The 18,204-nt window shown below is 50.3% G+C and overlaps 1 non-coding gene across 1 annotated transcript; it reads right to left on the bottom strand.

Moving 5' to 3' along the window:
- Positions 1 to 2,192: 2,192 nt before the first annotated feature.
- On the bottom strand, positions 2,193 to 2,264 carry Trnat-cgu (transfer RNA threonine (anticodon CGU)). The gene has a single exon. It is a non-coding gene; the product is annotated as a tRNA-Thr (tRNA).
- Positions 2,265 to 18,204: the final 15,940 nt, after the last annotated feature.

Here is an 18,204-nt window from a genome sequence, read left to right as displayed (position 1 = left end):
CTACGGTTAATGAGGTGAACATTTTTTTAAATATACAGAAGAAAGAGAAAAAAAACACGCGCCTAGAGTGGGGACCGAACCCACGCCTTTCGATTACATGTCGAATGCCTTACCAATTCGGCTATCTGGGCGACTGTGTTCTCCTTCACTTTCTGGGCTATTTATATTTACTAGAGGTGTATCTGACACTTGAGGGTGGTAGCCAGCGGCACTCTGACTACACGGGGAGAAGGGGACCTTCTTTTCAACCCTCGGGGCGTGACTCCAACGTCTACAGCCTGTCATGAGCGGGTAACTGGCGGGAAGCCCTCTTATGCTACCTAGGCATCAAGGCTGCCAGAACCGAGACCCTCGCTAGGCTTTCGCAGAATAATATAGTAAGGAAATTAGGGGCTCGTTGAGGAAATACAGAAAGATAGGTCAGCAGTCTACGACGCCAAAGGAGGCATAGGGATGTGGTTAGGTTCTTTTCTTTTTTACTACGGTTAATGAGGTGAACATTTTTTTTAAATATACAGAAGAAAGAAAGAAAAACACGCGCCCAGAGTGGGGACCGAACCCACGTCTTTCGATTACATGTCGAATGCCTTATCAATTCGGCTATCTGGGCGACTGTGTTCTTCTTCACTTTCTGGGCTATTTATATTTACTAGAGGTGTATCTGACACTTGAGGGTGGTAGCCAGCGCCACTCTGACTACACGGGGAGAAGGGGACCTTCTTTTCAACCCCCGGGGCGTGACTCGAACGTCTACAGCCTGTCATGAGCGGGTAACTGGCGGGAAGCCCTCTTATGCTACCTAGGCATCAAGGCTGCCAGAACCGAGACCCTCGCTAGGCTTTCACAGAATAATATAGTAAGGAGATGAGGGGCTCGTTGAGGAAATACAGAAAGATAGGTCAGCAGTCTACGACGCCAAAGGAGGCATAGGGGTGTGGTTAGGCTCTTTTCTTTTTTACTACGGTTAATGAGGTGAACATTTTTTTTAAATATACAGAAGAAAGAAAGAAAAACGCGCCCAGAGTGGGGACCGAACCCACTCCTTTCGATTACATGTCGAATGCCTTACCAATTCGGCTATCTGGGCGACTGTGTTCTCCTTCACTTTCTGGGCTATTTATATTTACTAGAGGTGTATCTGACACTTGAGGGTGGTAGCCAGCGCCACTCTGACTACACGGGGAGAAGGGGACCTTCTTTTCAACCCCCGGGGCGTGACTCCAACGTCTACAGCCTGTCATGAGCGGGTAACTGGCGGGAAGCCCTCTTATGCTACCTAGGCATCAAGGCTGCCAGAACCGAGACCCTCGCTAGGCTTTCGCAGAATAATATAGTAAGGAAATGAGGGGCTCGTTGAGAAAATACAGAAAGATAGGTCAGCAGTCTACGACGCCAAAGGAGGCATAGGGGTGTGGTTAGGCTCTTTTATTTTTTACTACGGTTAATGAGGTGAACATTTTTTTTAAATATACAGAAGAAAGAAAGACAAACACGCGCCCAGAGTGGGGACCGAACCGATGCCTGTCGATTACATGTCGAATGCCTTACTAATTCGGCTATCTGGGCGACTGTGTTCTCCTTCACTTTCTGGGATATTTATATTTACTAGAGGTGTATCTGACACTTGAGGGTGGTAGCCAGCGCCACTCTGACTTCACGGGGAGAAGGGGACCTACTTTTCAACCCCCGGGGCGTGACTCCAACGTCTACAGCCTGTCATGAGCGGGTAACTGGCGGGAAGCCCTCTTATGCTACCTAGGCATCAAGGCTGCCAGAACCGAGACCCTCGCTAGGCTTTCGTAGAATAATATAGTAAGGAAATGAGGGGCTCGTTGAGGAAATACAGAAAGATAGGTCAGCAGTCTACGACGCCAAAGGAGGCATAGGGGTGTGGTTAGGCTCTTTTCTTTTTTACTACGGTTATTGAGGTGAACTTTTTTTTTAAATATACAGAAGAAAGAAAGAAAAACACGCGCCCAGAGTGGGGACCGAACCCACGCCTTTCGACTGCTGACCTATCTTTCTGTATATACATATATATATGTGTGTATATATATACAGAAAGATAGGTCGGCAGTCTACAATGCCAAAGGAGGCATGGGGGTGTGGTTGGGCTATTTTCTTTTTTACTACGGTTAATTAAGTAAACATTTTTTTAAAATATACTGAAGAAAGAAAGAAAGAAAAACACGCGCCCAAAGTGGGGACCGAACCCACGCCTTTCGATTACGTGTCGAATGCCTTACCAATTCGGCTATCTGGGCGACTGTGTTCTCCTTCACTTTCTGGGCTATTTATATTTACTAGAAGTGTATCTGACGCTTGAGGGTGGTGGCCAGCGCCACTCTGACTACACGGGGAGAAGGGGACCTTCTTTTTCAACCCCCGGGGCGTGACTCGAGCGTCTACAGCCTGTCATGAGCGGGTTACTGGAGGGAAGCCCTCTTATGCTACCTAGGCATCAAGGCTGCCAGAACCGAGACCCTCGCTAGGCTTTCGCAGAATAATATAGTAAGGAAATGAGAGGCTCGTTGAGGAAATACAGAAAGATAGGTCAGCAGTCTACAATGCCAAAGGAGGCATAGGGGTGTGGTTAGGCTCTTTTCTTTTTTACTGCGGTGAAGGTGCCCAGAAAGTGAAGGAGAACACCGTCGCCCAGATAGCCGAATTGGTAAGGCATTCGACATGTAATCGAAAGGCGTGGGTTCAGTCCCCACTCTGGGCGCGTGTTTTTCTTTCTTTCTTTCTTCTGTATATAAAAAAAATGTTTACCTAATTAACCATAGTAAAAAAGAAAAGAGCCTAACCACACCCATATGCCTCCTTTGGCATTGTAGACTGCCACCTATTTTTTTGTATTTCCTCAACGAGCCCCTCATTTTCTTACTATATATATATATATATATATATATATATATATATATATATATATATATATATATATATTGTAGTGGGGTTTATTTAGACAGCCAAGGAACCAAGGGGCTCAAGCGACGGATACCGAAGGAGCTCGAGGAGCCGAAGAAGCAGGGGCAGCCAGGACTGAACTCGATTACGCTGCGTATGCTGCGCACTTGATGCGTGGGGATTGTCCGTGGGGATTGCCCTGCTTCAGCTTGAATTTCGGCCTGAGCTTTAATCCCTTGACCCGGACCTCTCTTCTTCGTTACAATCGCCCCCGGGTGACAAGGAGCCATCCTGACGACTTCTTGGTGAGGGCGAGACGATAAGCTCGTGGTAGGGCTTCAAACGGTTGACGTGGACAGTCTCGCGGCCACGGCGACGAAGGTCGTCAGATGGTGTGAGCGGCTCGACGACGTAGTTTACCGGTGATGCGCGCTCTATGATGCGATATGGGCCATGATATTTGGCGAGGAACTTCGAAGACAGGCCAGGCGTTGTGAGCGGTATCCATAGCCAAACAAGGGAACCAGGGGGGAAAGAGGGCGGAGATGACCCAACAAGGTCATGTTGGTACTTTTGGCGACTTTGTTCACTGGACGTGAAGGCACGAGCTAACTGGCGACATTCTTCAGCGTGTCGCGCTATCTCGGAGACGGGCTTGCCTTCCGAGGCATCGGGGCTGTATGGGAGGATGGCGTCCATGGTGCATGAGGGCTCGCGTCCGTAAAGAAGGAAAAAGGGAGAGAACCCGGTGGTGGTTTGCGTTGCGGTATTATACGCGAAAGTAACGAATGGAAGCACCACGTCCCAGTTAGAGTGGTCCGATGCTATGTACATGGCAAGCATGTCACCAAGCGTGCGATTGAATCGTTCCGTCAAACCATTTGTCTGCGGGTGGTAGGCAGTACACGTCCGGTGAACGATCTTGCATTCACTGAGGAGAGCTTCCAGGACTTCGGATAGAAATACTCGTCCTCTGTCGCTCAGAAGCTCCTTGGGGGAACCATGAAGTAGGATGAAGTGATGAAGAAGGAACAGGGCGACGTCGCGTGCCGTAGCGCTGGGAAGCGCGGACGTTTCCGCGTAGCGCGTAAGATGGTCTACGGCGACGATAATCCACCTGTTCCCAGAAGGCGTGAATGGTAAAGGTCCGTAAAGGTCAATTCCAACCCGGTCAAAGGGGCGTGAAGGGCACGGTAGAGTTTGCAAGTCTGCTTCAGGCTTTGGATGGGGTAGCTTGCGTCGTTGGCAGGCCTCACAGCCACGGATGTACTTGCGCACAAAACTATACATTCCCTTCCAGTAATACCACTGACGAAGCCTAGCGTAAGTTTTCAAGACGCCAGCGTGGGCGGATTGGGGGTCAGCGTGGAAAGCTGCACATATTTCGGCTCGTAGATGGCGTGGTATTACGAGCAGCCATTTCCTTCCGTCGGTCATATAGTTGCGACGGTATAGAAGACCCTCCCGTACAGCGAAATGAGCTGCTTGCCGTCGTAGTGCTCGAGGTTGGGAGGTGGCCGTCGGGGCGGTAAGGTACTTTATAATAGAAGAGACCCAAGGGTCTTGTTGCTGGTGAAGGGTCAGGTCAGTAAGCGTTAGCGCCGAGACGATGGACTCCGGTGAATCGGGGCACGTCGTCGAATCTGGCAGAGGCGGGCGAGATAGGGCATCGGCGTCAGAGTGTTTGCGCCCTGATCTGTAAACGACGCGAATGTCGTATTCTTGAATACGTAGGGCCCAACGTGCAAGCCGTCCCGTGGGGTCTTTGAGAGACGACAACCAACATAGGGCGTGGTGGTCGGTAACAACGTCGAATGCGCGGCCGTATAAGTAAGGCCGGAATTTTCCCAAGGCCCAAACAATGGCCAAGCACTCTTTTTCCGTTACGGAATAATTGGACTCCGCTTTCGTGAGGGTCCGGCTGGCATATGCAACGACGTATTCCGGGTAGCCAGACTTCCGCTGTGCGAGAACAGCACCGAGGCCGACACCACTGGCGTCCGTGTGCACTTGGGTTGGGGCGCTGGGGTCGTAGTGGCGCAAAATGGGTGGTGATGTCAGCAAGCGCCGTAAAGTAGAAAAAGCCTCGTCACATTCTGGCGACCACGAAGTTATTCCATTGTCGCTGGCGAGTAGTCTTGGTAGGGGCGCTATGATGGAAGCGAAATTTCGGACAAACCGGCGGAAATAGGAGCAGAGGCCAATGAAGCTGCGGAGGGCCTTGAGTGACGTCGGCTTGGGAAACTCCGCGACTGCCTGCAGCTTGTTCGGGTCAGGTAGAACACCCTCCTTGGACACCACATGGCCTAAGATTGTCAATTTTCGGGCCCCGAAACGACACCTTTTCAAGTTTAGCTGTAGTCCAGCGGCCGTCAGGCAGGTAAGAATTTGTTTGAGCCGGATGAGGTGTGTCTCGAAATCTGGAGAAAACACGACAACATCGTCTAAATAACAGAGACACGTGTTCCACTTGAGACCTCTTAAGATGTTGTCCATCATCCGTTCAAACGTTGCGGGCGCGTTGCAAAGGCCAAATGGCATTACATTAAACTCATATAAGCCATCGGGAGTAACAAAGGCTGTTTTCGGTCGGTCAGATTCGGCCATCGGAACCTGCCAATAGCCGGATCGCAAATCTAATGAAGAGAAAATTTCCGCACCGTGCAAGCAGTCAAGGGCATCGTCAATTCGGGGCAAAGGGTAGACATCTTTGCGGGTCACCTTGTTAAGCCTCCGATAGTCAACGCAAAAACGTATGGAGCCGTCCTTTTTAGTGACGAGCACTACCGGCGATGACCACGGGCTTTGCGACGGTCGGATGACACCTCGCCGAAGCATGTCTTGCACTTGCTCACCAATGACGCGGCGTTCAGACGGTGATACGCGATACGGACGCTGGCGCAAAGGTGGCTGTGCGCCAGTGTCGATGTGATGGGCGACAGTTTACGTACGGCCCAAGGCAGTTTGGTTCGAGTCAAAGGACGAATGGAAGGCGCTTAGCAGTGCGAGCAATTGTGTGCGCTGCGTTGAGGTCAAGCTGCTGTCTAATGAAGAGGCGAAATCGTCGGCCGGTAGCGGATGGACATGGGAGGACGGAGTGGTGAGAGCGTTGATGTCCAGGGCAGATGTACTGAATTCGGCATCGTCGAAGTACAGAATGGAGGCTATGGGTTCAATATGGCCGAGGGATTCGCCGCACAGCAAACTCAAAGGGCAGGGGGTCGGATTCGTAATCCACATTGACGTGCCGCCTGACTGGAGCTCCAAAACGGCGAAAGGAAGGGGTAGGTTTTTCCGGCGGAGGAATACTTCGGAAGGAGTAAACAGAACCGTGTCATCGGAAATACAGTAGCAAGACAGAGGTACAAGAATAGAGCTGTACGGCGGAATATGAGCGTCTTCGGAGATGATGATTTTGTCGCTGGAAGAGGACGAACCGGAAACATCGCACAAAGTCTCATCATATTGAGCAGACAACTCGACCTCGCAACGGGCACAATCGACGATCGCGTGATGGCGAGACAGGAAATCCCAGCCCAGGATAATGTCGTGGGAACACGAGGCCAGGACGACGAGCTCAATGGGGTAAATGGCGTCCTGAATAATTACACGCGCTGTACACGTCGCATAAGGTTCGATTTGTTCAGCGCTTGCGGTACGAAGGGAAAGGCCTGTGAGGGGTGTGGTAACTTTTTTCAATGAGCGACAAAGTTTTTCACTTATGACAGAAATAGCGGCTCCTGTATCTACGAGGGCGACTGTGTGTATACCGTCAATTGTTACGTCGATGACATTTCTTGGGGGCGATCGAGGTCTTGTGCATTTCGATGGGTGCGCAGTTCGTGCCTCGTGAACTGCGCACGTTAGTTTCCCTCTTGGACATCTTCGGGGCGGCGACGCATGGGCGACAGTGAGCGGCGGCGTGGTGACTGCGAACGGCGGCTGGCGTCAACGGCACGATTGGGCGGAAAGTGATCAGGAGTTGGACCAGGATGTGCGCCACGACGAAGCGGCGGCGGCTCATACATCGACATGGGATGGGGTGAGTAGGCAGGTGCACGAAGTGCGTCGGGACGAGATAGTGGCATATGGCGGCAATAACGTGCAACATGGCCCGGTATGCGGCAGGCGAAGCAGATAGGCCGGTTGTCAGGTGTTCGCCAAGGAGTGGTGACTGTAGGCGTCATCTGAGAAGGGGGCGGAGAAAACGTTTGCCCCAGACGACGAATTGCGGGGAACTGGCGTGGAGCTCGGGCCGCTAATTGAGCGTAAGTGAGCGGTGCGGCGTCTTCAGCAGAAAGTTCAGGCGTCGGAAGCGCTTCGGCGATTTGCTCCTTAATAACAGTTTGAAGAGCAGGAGCTAGAGATGATGACGTCTCCTGAACGTGGGGCACGCAAGATATTTGGCGCGCCACCTCTTCTCGCACAAAAGCTTGTATTTTTGCCCAAAGGGACGGGCTTTCCGAAGGGAGAGCGAGGCCCGACATGGTATTCACTGGTCCCAAGGATTGACGGGCCACGACCCGGCGCCTGCGCAGCTCGTCATAGCTCTGGCATAGACTTATAACTTGAGTCACCGTGGTCGGATCTTTCGCAATGAGCATCTGAAAAGCACCGTCGTCGATGCCTTTCAAGATGTGCCGGATCTTCTCGGCGTCAGTCATTGTGGGGTCGACCCGCCTACACAAGTCCACAACGTCTTCGATGTAGCTGGTGAAATTTTCTCCCAGCTGCTGGGCTCGTCCACGAAGGCGCTGTTCGGCGAGAATTTTACGCACGGCAGGGCGATCAAACGCTTCTAAAAAGCGCGTTTTGAAGTCCGTCCAGGCATGAATGTCGGTCTTGTTGTTGTTGTACCACAGCTCTGCGACCTTCTCGAGGGAAAAACCCACGTTGTTGAGTTTCATCGGGTCGTCCCATCTGTTGTAGTTGCTGACGCGCTCGTATGACGAAAGCGAATCGTCAGCGTCATAGTCGCCAGTGCCGGTGAACTTGGCAGGATCCCGTTCCCAGAGCGCGCCAGAGCAGATCACAGGCGAGGGCGTCGGCTGCGGTTGAGTGGTGTTGTCGTTACCGGGCATGGTTGGGGTTGGAAGCCGCCGATTTCGAAGTTCCAGGGTGATGGGAGCCGAGCTCGAACCCGCACACTCCGCCAAAATGTAGTGGGGTTTATTTAGACAGCCAAGGAACCAAGGGGCTCAAGCGACGGAGACCGAAGGAGCTCGAGGAGCCGAAGAAGCAGGGGCAGCCAGAACTGAACTCGATCACGCTGCGTATGCTGCGCACTTGATGCGTGGGGATTGACCGTGGGGATTGCCCTGCTTCAGCTTGAATTTCGGCCTGAGCTTTAATCCCTTGACCCGGACCTCTCTTCTTCGTAACAATCTATATATATATATATATATGTACACAGAGGAAACTCCCGTTTACTGGAAGGAACCAGGATGGTTTGTTCGACGTATCAGCGGATGAGAAGCCCTCCCAAAAAATCGGCAACACGACCAGGTGGATGCGAATATCTTGCTTCAAGATGGTGTAAGAAATAGACTTGCAATGGAGGGAACAGCTAAAATATTTTATAGTTGAGTGTACAACCTCATAAAAAACTGTTTTCATGTGCTCTAACCTTGTTTTATCCGGTCCAAGCAGCGATGGAGAGCGTACACCCGCTACCTCAAGCAACAACTCAGTGTAGCCAAAAAGGAAACTCCTCGCTTTCTAGCCGGTGATGCGGTGGGACTCGCGACGGGAACTGACATGCTTCCGTCGAGAAACGCATCGATCAGGATAGCTGCTACGTTCGCGACCAGGAATTATCGCTCGTCGTTTTGTTATTATTTTTGATCCTCCTAGTTTTGCGGTTCTTTTTTTAAGAGCAGAGCTGCCAGAAAAGTCGGCGCAGGTGTTTTTTTTTTTACTTTTGCGGCTGGCTCCCCGGATGGCAAGGATGAATAACGGAACCTCTATGCGCATGCCTTTGTCGCCCCCTTCATTACTCCGTGGCGCAAATTCAGTTTGCACTGTGGTTTTCTTTTACTTTTCTCCACCTTTGGTCCCATGAATGCTACACCTCTGCCAAGGCTGCCATGTTCTATATCCGGGGTCACCAGCCATGGTGCTACCTCCAAAAGTTGTTCGTCTTAACTGAAGAGTGCGCACTAGGGGTGTAGCTCTGTAGTGGCGCACAATCATCACATGCTAGCGGCGCCCCTACACTAATCACGAACGGTTGCCTGCCATCATCATCAGCGTTCCTGGTGCTGGATCGACAGCATTGCCTACCACCTCGCATCACATCGAAAACAACCGAGCAGCTGGGCGGTAGCATGCTGTCGCCGCACTACAGTTCCGGTTGGGGTAATGCACTTTATATATGTGGGAACCCACCGCTGCCCAAGTCCACGGCTCCTTTCCTCGAGTTGCAATGATTGTCATTCAATACGAATTCTTTCTGCCACTCTTAGTGGCGTTGCTATATAGTCGTTTTCTAAACTAGATTTTTAAATTGCCTCTTTTTCATACTTTTGCAAGTGCTGAAAGACATACGTAAACATTCACCGCCTAGTTCTGGTTCAATAAAAAAGATAGCGCTTTATGCTACAGAGAACAAGGCGATCCGTCACCTTTACCAAAACGGTTTATATAGTCTCCTATATTACAAATTATATTCGTTTGTCTACGCAACCACAGTTAAGCACTCACAGGCTTCAGCATTTGTGTGAATTATTTTTACTTTCTATGTAAGAACACATAGAACAGGCGACGGGAGAACGGAGGCAGGCGTAACAAGTTTCCCCAGACATAAACGTGGGAGTTTACTGCTAGCTAGAAGGGACAGTAACGTTGATTCTGTTCAGGCCTGTTTTAATAACTGTCATACATTAGCCTTCCCTTCGGCCAATTGGTGCAGCCTCCAATTAAAGTTTTTTTTCGCTGGGTTTTTAAAAAAACCAGTATTTTGCTCCGTTTATAGCAGGTGTTTACAGACATTAATAGGAATCATGCACCCTATACTTTTCTGATACAACAGGCACGGTTGAGGTTTTTGTTTGGATGAGAACGGGCTGCATTACGTTGGTCGACTGAGTTTCTAATGAAATACATTGCGACCTGTTTTTATTTGTTGTCGCAACCATCCGCAAGAGCTATTTTCCCCCCAACCAACTGTTGTTATCAGCTTCGTTTTTTGAGCGAGTCATGGAGACACACTCATAAGAGGTAGGCGGATTTAATAGTTCTGCCATGAGAGAAAAGGAGAGTTTAGACCGGCTTTATTCCTTCTCGTAATGCGAATACTTTAGGTTTCTATGCGCAACCATCTTTGCACTCTTTGCCCAACTAGTCTATCTTACCCCGTTTTAAACGAGGGACTATTTTTAAACATTTTTATTTAAGTGAAACGGGGTAGGTTATTGCTAGATAGAAGAAAGCGCGATGTCCGTTTACTTGACAGGCGTTTATATGAGCGTCATACAAATGAACCCTTTTCGCCACGTCTGGCGGCCTTCATATAGAGTGATTAGCCTTTGCAAGATTTGTATATTATCTCCTCTCTTACGCTGTAGAGTGAATGTTTACGCAGGATCGCACGAATGATACCCCTTTTTTTGCTCATACAAAAAAAAAGTAATGTTTATTGCCATGTAGAAGAACAGGCTGCATGACCTTCCTTTAAAGTCTTTATTATAGTCATAAATTGCGAATATTTTTAGTTTCTCTTCCCCACGACCCTTAGGTTCTATTTCCCCGCACAATTTTTGTACCTTCACTGCGTTTTTTTTGCGAGCAATCAAGCGAACTGGTAATAAGATACCGGGGGTAATATGTTTCGAAGGCATAAATTGTGATTGCATTTCCGGAACGAAGAACGGGGGACGTCCCTCCTATAGACGTGTTTCATTATTTATCACACCATAGAAATAGCAAGGCCGCCACTTCGGGCGGCCTTGCTATCGCGTTTTTTCCCTCTAATACTTCCTATATTACTGTCTTTCTTTTCTTGTATAGCGCGTGTTTACGGACATTCTCAAAGATATTCACACTATGCTTTGCTCAGACAGGGAAGTTTCAGTTAATTTTTAGGGTGAACAAGAGTATACGTGATGTTTGTCCAGAACGTTTATACTATCATATATTACGACTCGTTTTTGTCTCTGCTCGCAACCACCCTAAAGAGCTCTTTGCCATCATCATTTGTCTATGTTCAATGTGTTGGTTTAACCGAGGGATGAATGTTCTTTCGTCATGAGGCGAGCCTAAGATTTTAGCATTTGGGGAAATGGAAAGTTTGTTACCACTTCGAAAAAGACAATATTTAACTTTGGCCGACATTAGTTTCATTGATTGGAGTACATTACAAATGCTTTGACGAGAACTGGTAGCCTTGCAGTAGCGGTAGCTTTGGTAGCTATGTTTTTATAATACATCTTCCTTTATTTTAAAGCGATTGGTTATAGATAATCGTTAGAAAATACCCCATTCGGTTTTAGTCGGGCACCACAGTTGCGTTCATTTCTACAGAGTACGGGCTGCGTTGTCTTTGTCGACAGTGTTTATTATTCTAATACATTGCGAACCGTTTCCTCTTTTTGTCACAACCAGTCTTAAGCGCTATTTTCTCTTACAATTTTACCATATCCACAGCGTAATATTTTTGCCATTTTAGAAACAGGGAGCTTATTTCTGGGTATAAGATCATGCGATGTTGGTTCGGTTGACAATGGTTTAGGTAAATGTCATGGCTACAAGCCGTTGTGATCACTGCTCGGGGCCTTGGGGTAGCGTTCTCTTTTCTTGTTAGGTTTATATAATACCTTTTACTCTTACATAGTGAATAGTAAAGATGGTCCTGTAGTTCGTTTCCCCGAAATCCACTGTCGATCAGGAACCCAATCGCCTGGGCTCCGGTTGATTTGGCAGGAGGCTGGCAGGGCGATGGTGTTGAAGTTGTTGGAGATGGCGGGCGAATTGACGAACTCGAGGCTTCGGGGTTGATTAAGCGAAACGAAGAGTTTATATACAGCTATTTACAGTAGGAAAACTGGGTACATGACTAATAGAAAGAAAAACTTCAAACTTCAGCTAGACGCTAGCTCCGAGTGCGCACAAATCACTCGAGCTCTTCAACTTCGTCTGACTCTCCTGTCCTCGGAGCGTACACAAACCACTCGAGACACGACGGCCGAGACTCTGTCTCGCCGCAAGATCCGTCTAGGTGCCCGGTACGGCGCTGTACCTTAAACCTCCGATGCAATCTTAACCTCTAATCTAGGAGGCTCTCCAATCCCAACCAAGCTTTAACGGTCGAGACTCCTTGTCCGCCGGGGACTGCCCAGCTCGGCGCTCAGACAACAACGATTTCCAACGGCCAAGTTCGGCCTTATAAAACCTCGAGATCACCCACTCTCGGGAACGCCCCAGTAGCTTTCAAACACGCGTAAGGGAGTGCCCGAATTCACGTAGACAGCTGTCACTCAGCACGCCACGGAATATTCAATGAGGCGCCGCAATCTTTCGGTCAACGACACGCTCGCAGACGAGCAGGTGCGTGCGACCCCGCGGGGTGAGAGCGAAAGACAGCTACAGTGCACTATGCCGGCCAGGGCGCGTTAACAATGATGTCTTGTGCGGCGCGCGCTTCAACGCCGGTAATCCTACCACCTCCGCGCGTCACGCAGACGGTTCCCGTAATCCGGCCGCTCCGTCTGCTTTCTCAATGGGGGATTATCCCAGTTGTATGCGGTTGGCTAGACAATCCGTCTTCCGTGCGCGCAGTGACGAATTGGCGACGGCTGCTGCGTAGAGTCTACAGTGCTGGGCAACCAGACAGAGCGACGGGTTCTCACGCGCAGCCAGGGCGCCTGGCAGCTAATCTCATAAGTGGACCATACAACTCCTTCCTTTAAGAGTTTTAGTGGACCTCTTGGTTCAGTCAACCCGAAAAGAATTGAAAAGGGCCAGTCGTTTCATCTATCGTTCAGCAATAACACCAGAACAAAAAAACAAAAAACACGCAGAAGGAGCTAGGTATAACCACAAATGCGCCCCCTTCCATTTCTGCAGCTGGTCTGAACCCTCTCTCACCTAAACTACAAACACCATCATTCACTAGCCGTTGAACAGGAACGGAATACACTAGCGAACAGGAAACACACATAAAAAAGCTAAAAACACTACGTGCCAGTAAACAGAAATTGGGTCGTGTCTCCGTGGCGCGTAAACGCCACGAACAACGAGACAATTCAACCTAAAACAGTGATGCACGCTACAACTGCGAACACGCACAGACATTCCGGCACTCCACAACAAGAACAAAAGGAATAAGGACTGGCAAAGAACACGGGCAATTTTGCAGTCAACAAAATAAAACGTTAAAAAAGTGTGCATTGCCACTATGCGCACGCGCGGATATGTCCTCCTTGACGGCGTAGCCGGATAACATTCCTTCAAGGATGTTCGGCTGTGCTTGCGCTCACCTCACTTGCGCGACCTAGAAAGTTAGGTATGGTGCAGCGATAGATCAATTCGGCGCACGGATCGAACACCCAAGGCATCTCGTCGCGCAGAACCACGGCACACGCACAAGCACACCACCAACGAAAAAAGACGGGTGAACGGGAACGTTCACGTCCGTCGTGGCGGTGTTAAGGCTCGCAGGCAATTCAATACTAGCCTTCCTAAGCAACAATCTCAAAGCAGGGGAGTGCATTCGCGTACTTCCAGCCCCCTCTGCAGGTGATCCAGACCGTGTAGCGTTGCAATGTCACGCAAGTCTCGACAATTTAGCCCCATGAGGCTAAAACAACTTCGGGGAAGACGGAGTGGTATCACAAAATGCGACGCTGTTTCCTGCTCCATAGGCCACTCGGCCACGCCTCCCAAAGCCCCAACGTACGGCCATGCCGCGTGCTGGCGGCGCTAGCGAAGGGTTGATGCTCGAGCGGAAAGCCGCCCGCGAACGCGACAACCTTCTCGGAGTCATTCTTTCCCCTACGCACAGACTGCCCCACAACAATGACCTCACAAGCACCTGTCATTACCAAAAACCACTCGTGCACGCTAGTTGCATTCTGAGCAGCGGCCTGACAAAGACAGTTTTTCGGCTGTCCCAGCACGTACTAATCCTGGCACAACTCAGAACTAGGGGCTGTGACACACTGCCAGGTCGCAGAACTTAGTGCGTGAACCCATCCAGCGTGGCTCCCGAATAAATCTCGGTAATGGCCGCAACCAACACTAAAGGTACGAAGGCTCATCTCAGACACCGGTTTCGTGAGATCGCCGATTGCATCTCGTTCATCTGTTTCAACTCTAGCTACCTCCTCACACGGTTTTTCTCTCTCCTTCATAACCTCCTCTAAAGCTCTGATTCTTTGTTTCAAAGTCTCCCCGCATGCGTTTTGCGGTTCTCCATCAGCCTCCTCGGGTAGTCTCTCACCCTGAAGACTGCCTGACCCACACGACATCTGCGTATCGCTCCTACCCTCTTCAAACGTTCTGAGCTTCTCATCCTCCGTCTTCTCGCGTTCTCTCTCACTTCCTCTTCCATTTTCTATATCTTCAAACTTAGTCTACCTTCTCAGCTCCCTTATCCGCCTTTAACGCCTGCAGTTCCTCAGCCCGATCGTCAACTCCGTCTCTTTTTCGCTCCGTCTCGTCACACGCTTTCTCGTCTTCAATCTCCTTTGTCTTCTGGGCGAGCTCCTGAACGCCCGACACGGAGTTCGCTTTCTCGTGCAACTTTCGGCAGTCATTGGGAGCGCGGCGGCCCCCAAGACTTTCCTGCGTGACTCCAGTCCCCTCCGCTCCACCGATTAGAATTTGGGTACTACCCGTGCCAGCAAGTTCAGCATACATTAGCGCAGTGTCCTTGCAAAACCAGCTGGCGGCCCTACACCCGCGACAACTTGGCTACCCCTTGACTCTGCTCCTATTCCAGACGCGCTCGCTGGAATGCTCCGTGTGCTCGCTTCCCTTTCCATGCAGCTGTTCCCGGCTGAGCCACTCGCTTCCCGTGCGCAGCCACGGCGGCGTATCTCGTTCTCGCGCGGCTTCAAATTAAAAAACGGTCTGCCCCAATCTGACTTTGCTGTTAGTTGATAACTGGGCCCCCTCGACGGGTTCTGCCTTATGCGCGGCACCTCCATCCCCAAACTTTGCCTGCGAGGCTGCTCTTCATGTTCGAGCATCACTTCATTACACCGCTCTACAGTATCATCGGACGCGCTTTCTTCGTCACTCCTCATCCCAATGTCCGTCTCCACGCGTTCGACACCGGCGGAAATGCTAGCCTCGTGTAGGGAGTCACGGCTGCTTACTTTCTCATCGCAATGTTCATCGCAGCCATTGAACTTCGCGGTCGCTATACGACTTGCTGGGTCTGTACCCCATTGTTTCTGCTCGCGGGTGTCCGAGCGCAAGGGCGTCTCCCTTCTCCGCTTCAGCTCCAACTCATACCTTTGCCACCGCTCTTCAGATTCGAGCTTCAGCTTTTGCATGAGCTCCTTAAATTCTTGCGCCTCTCTACTCTCTCGCTCCCCCGCTTCGCGCGCTGCCTTTCTCTTTCGCTCCTCCGCCTCGCGCGATGTTTCCTCCGCTTCGCGCACTGCTTTTCTCTTTCGCTTCTCCGCCTCGCGCTCTTTTCTCGTTCGCTCCTCCGCCTTGCACTCTGCTTTTCTCTGCAATTCCTGAAACTCCAATTCCATTCGTCTAAGAATTATTGCCTCAGACTCCGCCTGGACCACCCTTCCTGCCGCCGTCCCTCCCTGAGGTGGCGCCCCATCTGTCTTTCCGTTTCCGTTTCCGCCGACATGTTTGCCGGCATGCTCTGCGTGACTACCATGCAACCCGAGACTCAGCCTACACTGCCACAACGAAGCGCAGAAAATCCCACTCACCCGCACCGTCGGTGGTCGGCCACCACGTCGTTGGCCCCGTGCGCTGGCGTGGCTCTGCCGCTCCACTCCGGGTGGCGCTCGGCAGGTGCCGATGAAGGCAGTCTTGCGTCCGCTTGCTGCCCCTGGGTGTGGCCTGGTAATTTCTTCAGCCAAATCCCGTCGGCTGCGCCAGTAACGAAGGTCCAGTTGTTTGTTTCCCCGAAGTCTGGTGTCGATAAGGAACCCAATCGCCCGGGCTCCGGTTGATTTGGCAGTACGCTGGCAGGGCGATGGTGTTGAAGCTCTTGGAGATGGCGGGCGAATTGACGAACTCGAGGCGTTGGGGTTCATTAAGCGAAACGAAGAGTTTATATACAGCTATTTACAGTAGGAAAACAGGGTACATGAGTTATAGAAAGAAAATCTTCAAATTTCAGCTACACGCTAGCTCTGGGTTCGCACAAATCACTCGAGCTCCTCAACTTCGTCTCACTCTCCTATCCTCGGAGCGTACACAAACCGCTCGAGAAACGACGGCCGAGACTCTGTCTCGCCGAAAGATCCGTCTTGTCGCCCAGTACGGCGCTGTAACCTAAACCTCCAACGCGATCTTAACCTCCAATCTAGGGGGCTCCCAAATCCCAACCAAGCTTTAACGGTCAAGACTCCTTGTCCGCCGGGAACTGCCCAGCTCGGCACTCACACAAGAACGATTTCCAACGGCCAAGTTCGGCCTTATAAAACCTCGAGATCACTAACTCTCGGCAACGCCCCTGCAGCTTTCGTACACGCGTAAGGGAGTGATCGAATTCATGAAGACACCTGTCACTCAGAACGCCACGCAATATTCAATTAGGCGCCGCCATCTTTGGGTAACGGAACGCGCGCAGCCGAGCAGGTGCGTGCGACCCCGCGGGGTTAGAGTGAAAGACAGCGACAGTGAACTATGCCGGCCAGGGCGAGTTAACAATGGTGTCTTGCACGGCGCGCGCTTCGACGCCGGTAATCCCGCCACCTCCACGCGTCACGCCGACGGTCCCAGAATCCGGCGGCTCCGTCTGGTTTCTCAATGGGGGATTATCCTGGTGGTATGCGGTGGGCCAGACAATCTGTCTCCCGTTGGCAAAGGATGCAAAGGATGCAGCGTAGACCCTACTGAAAAAAAATCAAACGATGTATGAACGATAACTCGTATACGAGGTTCAGGGATCGTGAGGTGAATGATATCATAGGCTTCAACGATATCATTGAGATATCATAGAAGCTCATCGTAGCAGCTCATCGTAGACGTTGGATCATGCAAGTCGGATCGTTGCAAGCCGTGTCGTTCGAGTTTGTCGTACAGATTTCGGAGGGGTGAGCGACGTTCGATGTTTTCGTGTCATACAAGCGTTAAATGCGCAGGTGCTGATATCTTGCTGTGAGTGTGCTTAGATCCTTGCACAGTAGAATATACAAAAGAATACTTGGAAACTGCTGCCTTTTCTCTTTCATTTCATGCCACGCAGCAGGTTGACCACATATCCGTTAAATGCTTTCCACCGCTTCTCCGTGGTAGCTTTACTGTTCTGGTGTTTCATTGCGTAACCATGAGCACCTGCACAAAATGGAAAAAGAGAGGGAGCATACAACATTTGTTTAGAGGGTGCACGTGAATCCTTTTGTGTGTGGCTGACCCATTATTCAAGCGATATTACATACATGCTCAGTGAAATGTACCACCTGTGAAGACTTTCCATGGTCAAATGAGGCTACTCTTCACAACTGCAGAAGCTGTGCTTGCTCATATTGCTATGAACACCAAACATCGTTGGGCCACACTTAAATGCAAGATTCGTCACATGTGGAGCTGTGTCCCTTATTATTGTGCTAGCGCATTGGAGAAAGGTGTGGGGAGGGGCGCCTATTTCAAGCCACGTTTTCCTTAAGCTTCATGAACTTGAGCTCACAGCATGGCTGCAGGCCGATGCTAAGGTCCGAGGCACAAGCCTATACCAGCACATCTTATATTGAACACGGACCACCACTTGAACATGGCACTTGCCTCAAGAGTTTATGTGGATGCTATGTTGTGAGAACAGTGCATTCGTAATGTTGTTTATTTGGCCCTATCCTTGATCTTTAATAATGTGCAAGAATTCGCAACTAAAATATAACAATTGAATCAAATACTGCAATATTTAATTTCAACTCAAACCGAATAAGACCTGGTGAAATGTAACAGTGCAATAAATGACGAGGCACACAGAAGAAAATTCACAAGATGGGCGTTTCTGTGTCCCTTGTTGTTTATTGCGCTGTTACATTTCATCATGAATTTGTACCAACTCGCCCAACTTTCCATTTCGTTCGAATAAAACCATTTCAAAATTACGAGCGAGTTCTCTTCACTTTGGCTTTCGTGCACTGCTTGAGTGACAAA

The sequence above is a fragment of the Haemaphysalis longicornis genome, unplaced genomic scaffold, assembly GCF_048455015.1.
Source record: "Haemaphysalis longicornis isolate Haplotype H1 unplaced genomic scaffold, Haemaphysalis longicornis Haplotype H1 scaffold_11, whole genome shotgun sequence".
Taxonomy (NCBI): Eukaryota; Metazoa; Arthropoda; class Arachnida; order Ixodida; family Ixodidae; genus Haemaphysalis; species Haemaphysalis longicornis.
This window is presented reverse-complemented; position numbering and strand designations above follow the sequence as displayed.